Here is a 9,773-nt window from a genome sequence, read left to right as displayed (position 1 = left end):
GCTCTAAAGCTCAAGGCTAGCACTTTGCCACATTGAATCCTAAAGCAGGTCTGCTTGCTCTTTCTGCCTTCTGCTGGCTGAGTAGAGGTAACATTCTCACAGGGACTTTTATCTGCCCAGGCTGGATTCGAACAAGTTTTCAGATCAATGAGTCTCATAAAAGGCCATTTTACTCCAATTAAAAGCAACAAGGCAGTCAACATAGAAGTAGCTTTTAAGCATATTCTTACCTGAAACTTATTAAGAGCCAAAGTTACATCTGACAAACTTACAAGAATCCTCACTCCTTTTTGTGGATCTGCTGGGAACTGTTACCAAAAACAAACAAACAAACAAACAAACAAACAAAAACACCAATGAGACCAAACTGAAATAGGAATTAAGCAATAACTTTGGTCATCCTAATTTTTCTTTTTGTACTTTGAGGCAAATGTTTAGAACAATTTTACTTTTAAACTTTATATACAGAAATCCGTTCCTAATTTGTAAGCCTCCTAATCATCTCTGTTTTAATAGTCTATACTTTAGTTTTTAGTTGCATTTTAGAAACCCATTAAATTCTCGAGGCTAGGTGTCATTCATTTCCTTTTGGCTGCTTGTTTAAAACAGATACACATGAAAACATTTAAGCTGAAATAACATTTTTTTCTTAATGCAAAAATTAGAATCACAATCACTGTACCAAGAAACTAGACTTAACACCTTTATGCCTTAAAAATAACATATCCAATGGCAGAATATCATTGAGAGCAAACCACATTATACAAATAAACTTTTTAACCCTCTTTTTAAGGCCTTCTTAATTTTAACACATCCAAAGGGCAGTTTTAGCAATGTTAATCAGATCTTCACATCACTCATTTTTGCCATCATGTTTCCAGTGTCTATCTGTAGGAAAAAGGGGCAGAATAAACATGGGCCACTTGGCCCTTCCTGTGGAATGGGCATACATCCAATCTGACACTTTAGGGTTCTTTGAACTGCGTTTGTGCCAGCTTGCCCTCTTTCACCATGCGTGGTCTCTTCCCAGGGCCTGTTTCACCATGCATGACCAGCTGAACTGCACTTCTGCTTGTTCACCCTTCACTCCTAAAGATAGGTCTTCTGTTGGCTTCTCAATTTCTCCTTTTTTGTTAAGCCAGATATCTTGATTAAAGTGTAAACGGCCTTATGCATTCTAAAATACCAGATTTTCTAATTTTTAAGTTAAAGAATCCTTCGAAAGCCATTTTAAAAATGTGAAAATGTTTTAAAAAATTTTAGTAATGATCAAATCTCATAATCTTTTGAACTTTAAACTTAAACTCAGCCCATTGTTACAGCATGCTGGCCATTTCTATCATGAACATGTTCACAAACACATACAAACACACTCAGATTTTTAAGCATGCAAAAATCAAAATCAATCATATGTACATTTTGAAGTTTTGAAAGAAAAATTTAAGATAGTATTTATTTTAATCTAAGTAACTTTGTTGAGCTTCATTTTCCCAAGGTTTGCTTATTTAGGAAGGCATTTAAAAAATTGGTCTTTTGAATCTCTTCTGTTGGAGGAAGGCTGGGGTTGAGGAGTCACCTGAAATTAAACTGGTCTGATTTTTATCCAGTTTTAGACAAGAGCACTTTACATTGTCAGGACTAGCTGAAAAGTCAAAACCAGGCACAAAGCCTTCTCTGTGACTGAGCCCAGCTGGAGGCCGGAACTTTTATTTCCCCAGTTTTTATGTTCAAAATCCCTTTGTAATAAAAGTTACTATATGAGACCTTCATGGATGAGGTGGTATGTGTTTTCTGGTGGAGCTCTGTCTGGTTTAAGGGAGGAGGTGGTATTGGCACAGCCTGTATGGTGGAACAGGACAGTGTTTTGAGGGCGAAGGCCAGTGTGTGTAGGGCTTTGAGACATCAGGGAGGGAACAGGAAGGACTAGACTTGTTAGGGAAGGGATCTTTTGTGGAGTAGGCGGGATTTAGGATGGAAGCTGGCAGGTGCACAGGTTTTCATTGGAAGAAGGTGGGGTCACTGGGGAGGAGGCTGTTTGGGGCAAGGCTTTGAATAGGAAGAACAAGGCTACAATGGAGGAGGTTACTTAGAGGAGGGGATCTGGTGGAACACTGTGAGCCCTTGTGGGATATGTAGGGTGAGGTTTCTCATAAGGCAGGGCAGGGAATGGAGGCAAGAGGTTGACCGAAGGTGGGGATTCTGGAGCAGGAATGTGGAGCTATGAGGGAGTGGCTTTTCAGGGTCTGACTTTGAGAGAGCAGGGTGGTACTAGGAAGACATAGGCTAATAAGGGACGGGGTTTCTAATGGAGAATGGCAGGACTTTGGGAAGTGTGTTAGGGTGGAGGTGGGGTTTCCAGCAGAGCATGATGTAGTCACAATTGTTTGGAGGAGTTTTTCAGGACCAGGGCTTTGTGAGTGATAAGATTTCTTGACAGTAGGTTAGACCATGCAGAAGACTGAAACTCGGGGATTGAAGACAGCCTATATATTATAGAGGAAGAACATCCATCTATCAATGACAAATCCAAGAAATATGATAGATCTATTCAACATTTGGAAGACACCATCAGAAAGCCTAATGTGGATAATAGGTGTAGAGGATCACCTAGAAACAGAAGGTCTAGGAAATTTGTTTCACAGGATCCTAGCAGAAAACTTCCCAAAGATGCAAAAAGATAGACCTATAGAGATACAAGAAGTTTTTAGAACCCAAAATAGACCAGACCAGAACAAGACATCACAACTCCACATTATAATATCCACAGGATCAATTCAGACCAAGGAAAAGATCCTTAAAGTTGTCAAGGAGAAAAGATCAATCACCTATAAGGAAAACCAATTAGAATCACCTCAGATTTCTCAGCAGAGACAATTAAAGCAAGAAGAGCCTGGAATGATGTATGCCATGCCCTAAAGACAAACAACTATCAACCAAGAATACTGTAACCAGCTATACTCTCCTTCATGCCTGAAGGACAAATAAAAATTTTCCATACCAAAGAAAAAGTGAAACAATATATCTCTACCAAACCAGCCCTACAAAAGTTACTTAAAAATGTCCTACACAGAGAAAACCAACAGGACCACAATAAAGGGTAAGAAACTGCAACCAAATTGAGAATCCAAGAACCATAGGAAGAACCCAGTTAGTGCAGCCCCCAAGAAGGTGCATAAAATGGCAAAAACTAACAAATGTCTCTCAGTACTATCTCCCAACATTAACGAACTTAACAATACAATTAAGCAACATAGCCTGTCTAGTTGGATTAAAAAAAATCCTTCTGTCTGCTGTATTCAGGAGTCACAACGTGCTCATAAAAACAAACACATTTAAAGTGAAAGGTTAGAACAAAATCTAACAAGCAAACGGCCTCATAAACAGGAAGGAGTTGCAATCCTAATATCAGTTAAATAGATTTGAAATTAAAATTGGTGAGAAGAGATAAAGAAGGTCTCTATATACTTATTAAGGGATCTCTCCTTCAGGAGGATATTACAATTCTAAATATCTATTCCCCACAAGAGCACCCAAATTTATCCTAGAAAATGTACTTTCTCTCACATCTCCTATAGATCCAAAGATATTAATTGTTGGGACACACACTTTCCCCACTAGCTATATCAACGTGGCAAAAAATCAACAGAGAAACCACGGATATGAAAAACTGCATAGATAACCTAGATTTAACAGACATCTACCGAATATTTCACCCAGCAACATCAGAATACACGTTTTTCTCAGGAGCACAGGGAACGTTTTCCAAAATAGACAACATTTAGGTCACAAAGCAAACTTGTCCCGATCCAAAAACATTGAAGTTATACCTTGCGTTCTCTCAGACCACAAGGGAATAAAATTAGAACCCCACACCAAAAGCCACCAATGGAAGTCCTGTAACACATGGAGGCTGAACAGCACACTGTTGAATCACCAGTGAGTCATGGAAGAGATCATAAACGAAATTCAAATGTTTATAATATTCGACAAAAATGAACACTCACAATAACAGCTCCTCTGGGACACAGCATATGCAGTACTCAGAGGCATCAACGAATTGGAGTGATCTGAAACCAACAATTTAGTGAGACATCAGAGCCTCCTTGAAAAAGAGCAGCAAGATAAACCCCAATCCAGTACATGGAAAGAAATAATTAACATTAAATCAAAATTAAATCAATTAGAATTCAAAAAGCATAGAAAGAATCAACAAAACAGAGTTAGTTCTTTGAAAAATTAACAAATTGACAGACCCTTAACAAATCTTATTAGAAGAATAAGAAAACACACTCAAATAAATAAACTCAGAGATGAGAATGGAAACTTCACCACAGAAACAACAAAGATTCAGTATATTATAAGGAATACTTCTCAAACCTTTAGGCTAATAAGTTTGAGAACTTGTTAGAAATGTACTGTTTCCTAGTAAATATAGACATGCTGAAACTAAACCAAGATGAGTTAAACCATCTTAACTGGCCCATAATAAGCAATGAAATAGAAATAGCAATAAGAGACCTCCCATCTAAGAAAAGACTGGGACGAGATAGTTTTACAGCAGAAATCTACAAGGCCTTCAAAGCAGAGCTCACATCAATACTCCTTCAAGTCTTCAATGAAATTGAAAGAGAAAGATCACTACCGAAGTCATTCTATGAAGCCATCATAAACCTCATCCCCAAACTAGGCAGGGACTCATGAAAGAAAGAGAACTATAGATCCATTTCTTTGATGAAGATTAATGCAAAACTTCTCAACAAAATTTTGGTGAATCGACTTTCACAATTCATCCAAAAAAATCATACAACATGATCAAACAGGATTAATTTCAGGGATGTAAAGCTGCTTCAATATACGCAAACCAATTAATACAATAAATCACATCAACAAGAGCAAGGATAAGAACCACATGTTTACCTCAATAGATGCAGAAAAAGGATTTGACAAGATAGAACACCCTTTTATGATGAAGGTTCTGGAAAAATTAGGAATTCAGGGAACATTCCTCAATACAATAAAGGATGCATATGACAAACCTACTTCCAGCATTTTACTTAATGGTGAAAAAATAAAGGTATTTCCTCTTAACTAAGGAATGAGATAAAGATGCCCACTCACTCCACTTCCCTTCAAACTAGGATTAGAATGCCTAGCTACAGCAATAAGATAAGATTCAAATATAAAAGGGAATCCAAAAAGGGAAAGAAGAATCTCTACCTCTTTGCAGATTACATGAACTTGGATTTAAAGAATCCCACGGACTCCACTCCCAAATTATTCAAGCTGATTCAAAACTTTGACAAAGTAGCAGGGTATAAAATTAACCCTCAAAAAACAATGGCTTTTCTGTATGCCAACAATGAGAAAAGTATGATTGAAATCAGGAAAGCAACTCCATTTGTAATAGCCCCACAAAAATTAAAATACCTAGGACTTAACAAAGAAAAAAGGACCTCAATGATGAAAACTTTAAAAACCTGAAAAAGGAAATCAAAACCAAACTTAGAAAGTGGCAAAAACTCCCATGCTCATGGATTGGAAAGATCAACATCGTGACAATCGCAATACTTCCCAACTCTATCTACAAATTCAATATGATACCTATCAATATTGCAGCCTCAGTCTTTTAGTAAAAAGAAGAGGTGATCCAAAAATTCACATGGAAAAATAAAATACCCTGAATAGCAAAAACGATATTTAATGGAAACAACAGTGCTGGAGGAATATCAATACCAAATTTCAAACTCTTCTACAAAGCCATAGTAATTAAAACAGCTTGGTACTGTCCCAAGAATAGCCCATAGGACCAATGGACTAGACATGAAAGCTCAGAAATGAATCGATAGGCCTATAGACATCTAATGTTCGATAAGAGAGCTAAAAAATTGGAAAGGAAGAGACACAATCTCCTCAGTAAATGGTGTTTTCAATATTGGTTAACTACTTGTAGAAAACTAAAGTTAGATCTTTATATATCATCCTGCACCAGAATGAACATCGAATGGGTCAAAGACCTCGGAGTCAAACAGACACTCTGAAAACATTAAAGAATGGAATAGGGGAAACAGTAGGTCTCCTTTGCACAAGCTTAAATTTTCTTAATAGAGACCCAGAATTACAACAAATCAAAGAAATGTTGGACAAATGGGATAGCATGAAATTGCAGAGCTTCTGTGTGGCAAAGGACATAGCTAGCAAAATCAATTGAAAGACCATTGATTGGGAGAAGCTCTTCACTACCATACAACAGACAAGGATCCCACATCTAAAATATACCTGGAACTCAAAAAAATTAAATCCCCCAACAACAAATCCTTAAAGAAAAACCTGCCAAATAAATAAGTGGGCTAAAGACTTAAAGAGAAACTCCTCTGAAGATGAAAGAAGGATGGCCAATATACACATGAAGAAATGCTCAACCTCTCTAGCCATAACAGAAATGCAAATCAAAACAACATTGAGATACCACCTCACCCCAGTTAGAATGGCTATAATGAAGAACTCTAATAACAACAGATGCTAGAGGGGATGTGGGCATAAGGGAAATTTATTGCATTGTTTGTGGGCATGTAAACTTGTTCGACCACTTTGGAAAGTAGTATGGAGGTTCCTCAAAAGATTCCACATAGAGCTCCCCTATGACCCAGCAATCCGACTTTTGGGCATTTACCCAAATGGTCACAAACAAGACCATATTAAAGCTACCAGCACAATTATGCTTATTGAACCGTTATTTACCATAGCTAACATATGGAACCAAACCAGATGCCCCTCAGTAGATGCATGGATCAATAAAATGTGGTATACATACATATATACACACACACACACACACACACACACACACACACACACACACACACACACACACACAATGGAATTCTATGCCTCTATCTGAAAGAATGACATTGCCCCATTTGCTAGGAAATGGAAAGACATGGAAAAATTTATATTAAGGGAATAAACCAGTCCCAAAAAACATAGGTCCCATGGTTTCCTTTATTTACAATAACCAGTATATGTCTGAGATAAGCCGAAAAGGTCAGACAAGTTGAGGTTGGGTGAAATGAACCACAAGATAAGGATTCAATGTTTTTTTTTTTTTCTTGGGATTGTTTCTAACATATTTATAAGATAATTTCTATATTGCTTTGCATGTCCCTCCCCCACAGTAAAGACCCTGCTTTCACGGTATTTGGTGTTGGTATAATTTGTGGAGGAGAAGGGAAAAAACTAATCTTTTAACACGGGATACAGGTGGACCCATTGCAACAAGGAGATATACAAGTCGTTAGGTAGAAAACCGAACTTTACAGCTTTGATGGGGGGTGGGGGGAGGGTCGGATGGAGGGAGGGGAGTAGTATGGAAAGGGATGGGAAGGGGAAACAAAGTGGCAGCAACAGTGCTTGATAAGAAATGTACTCGTTATCTTGCCCATGTAATTGTAACTTGTCTGTTGGTATTTTCACTATAAAAAAATAAACAAATAAAACATAAAAGAAAAACGAACTTTACACCTTGGCCGGCGAGAGTGGGGGATGGCAAAGGGGTGTCTGGAGAGCAACGGGGGTAGGGGGTGGGCAGATGAGAACAGATGGGAAGGGGAAACAAAGGAGGAGGCAATAATGCTTGATGAGTAATGTACTCATTATCTTGCCCATGTAATTGTTACCCCTCTATATGGTATTTTCACAAATAAATAAATAAGAAGGAGACTCAAGGCTGCTGAAATAAGCATATTTCCCATTTGTACTTTAATGGGATTTTTCTACAAACAACAAGAATTTCATCTTAACATAATAATTTCAAAATGTATTGCTACAGCATAGATTGTAAATGTAATATTTAATACTATTGGAATACTTGAAGACAGAGTTTTACAGAAAACTTTAAATTTCAGATAAACTGCAATATTCCAATAAATACATAGAAGAAATATAATTTAAATATTCACTGATCAAAGCAAACCCTGGCAGGAATATCTGAAGGACGCTTATCTGAAAACAGAAATTGGCACTGTGGCTCAAGTGGTAGAGGGCTCCACTTGAGCTGAAGAACTCAGGAATATGTTAATGCCCTGAGATTAAACCACAGGACTGACAAAAATACAATTTAAAGAATTGAAGCATTAAGGCTGGGAAGGAGACTCAGTGGTAGAGTACTTGTCCTGAATACATAAGGCTTGGGTTTAATTCCTCAGCACCACATAAGCAGAAAAATGTGGAAATGGCTCTGTGGCTCAAGTGGTAGTGCACTAGCCTTGAGCTGAAAAGCTCATCAGGTATAACAGCTAGACCCAGATTTGAGGCCCTTATACCACCACCAACAACAACAACAAATTAAAGCATCAAACAACCTGAAGTTGTTGTCCAGAATAATGAGTGCGGCATTATCAGTTTAAATGCTTAGTGACTTTAAGCCTAGTTTAAAAGGGGAGGTAGTGGGCAATTTGTGTGTTTGCCAAAACCTACAAAATTATTTTGTACTTTACCAAGGAGGAAGAAAGGAGGAATTGGGGGGAGGAGGGGAGGTGTTTGGTGACCTTGCCTTTTGGTTCAGTGATTGTTTTCTGGAGTCGAATTCAGAGAAATTCTGCTTGCAATCCTAGTTGCATGGTGGGGGGAGGGGAATGAAGAAGCAATGCCCTGGAAGTGGTTTTGTCCTGTCCTTGGCTTAGTTCCAAACGTCACTGGATAATCCAAGTCCCACTTCAGGACCAAGAAGCCTTGAAGAGTACTGATCCATTAGGCAGATGGACCTAACCACGGCCAGAAAAGGTAAAAAAATGCAATGCCGTGGGCAGCACTGGAAATCTATACCAGGAAGAGTGTTTTATATTTTTTATTGTAAAAATACTATACAGAGGGTTTACAGTTACATGAGTAGGGTAATGAGTACATTTCCTATTGAGCATTGTTACCTCCTCCTTTGTTTTTCCCCTACGACCCTTTCCCTCCCCAACTCTCCAACTCCTCCCTCATTGACCATTACTCGACATTGTAAATTCATTTTCCACACAGTGTCCTGTACATCTCATAATCACAATGGGTCAACCTGCATCCCCATTTCTGCATTCTGCTACAACCTTTCCACTTCCCAAATTACAAAATATGTATATAAGGTGCAGAACACTGGAAACAAATACAGTGAAAACAGGGATTTTACCATGGGGTATACCATGGGGGGATGAACTTACAAAAGAATCACATAGTGCATTATAAGTATATTAAAAACAAAAACAAGAAAGAAAAATCACTTGTGTGTCTGACTTGGGGTCCTTTCACTTAATGTCACCTTATATGGTTATATGGTTATACGTCCATAGCCTTTGATCTTCTCTGCTTGTCCTAGACATGTACTAGTCCTTGCAAACAAGGGAAACCATGGGACATATGTTTCTTTGGGCCTGGCTTACTTCACTTAATATAATATTTACCAAGTCTTTCCATTTCCTAACAAATGTGACAATCTCATTCTTTCTAATAGAAGCATAGAATTCCATTGTGTGTGTGTCATTGTGTGTGTGTGTGTGTGTGTGTGTGTGTGTGTGTGTGTGTGTGTGTGTATCACATTTTCTTGATCCATTCATGAACTGAGGAGCATCGAGGTTGTTTCCATAAACATGCTTGCACAGGCAACTTTGGTATGACTTTGTTTGTGATCATTTGGGTAAATGCCTAAATGCCCAAAAGTGGGATTGCTGGGACATAGGGGAACTTTACATGGAGTCTTTTGAAGAACTTCCATACTGCTTTAAAAAGTGGTTAAACAA

The sequence above is a fragment of the Dipodomys spectabilis genome, unplaced genomic scaffold (assembly GCF_019054845.1).
Source record: "Dipodomys spectabilis isolate Male_0828 unplaced genomic scaffold, ASM1905484v1 ptg000272l, whole genome shotgun sequence".
NCBI classification, from domain to species: domain Eukaryota; kingdom Metazoa; phylum Chordata; class Mammalia; order Rodentia; family Heteromyidae; genus Dipodomys; species Dipodomys spectabilis.
Note: the sequence above shows the minus strand (reverse complement) of the source record.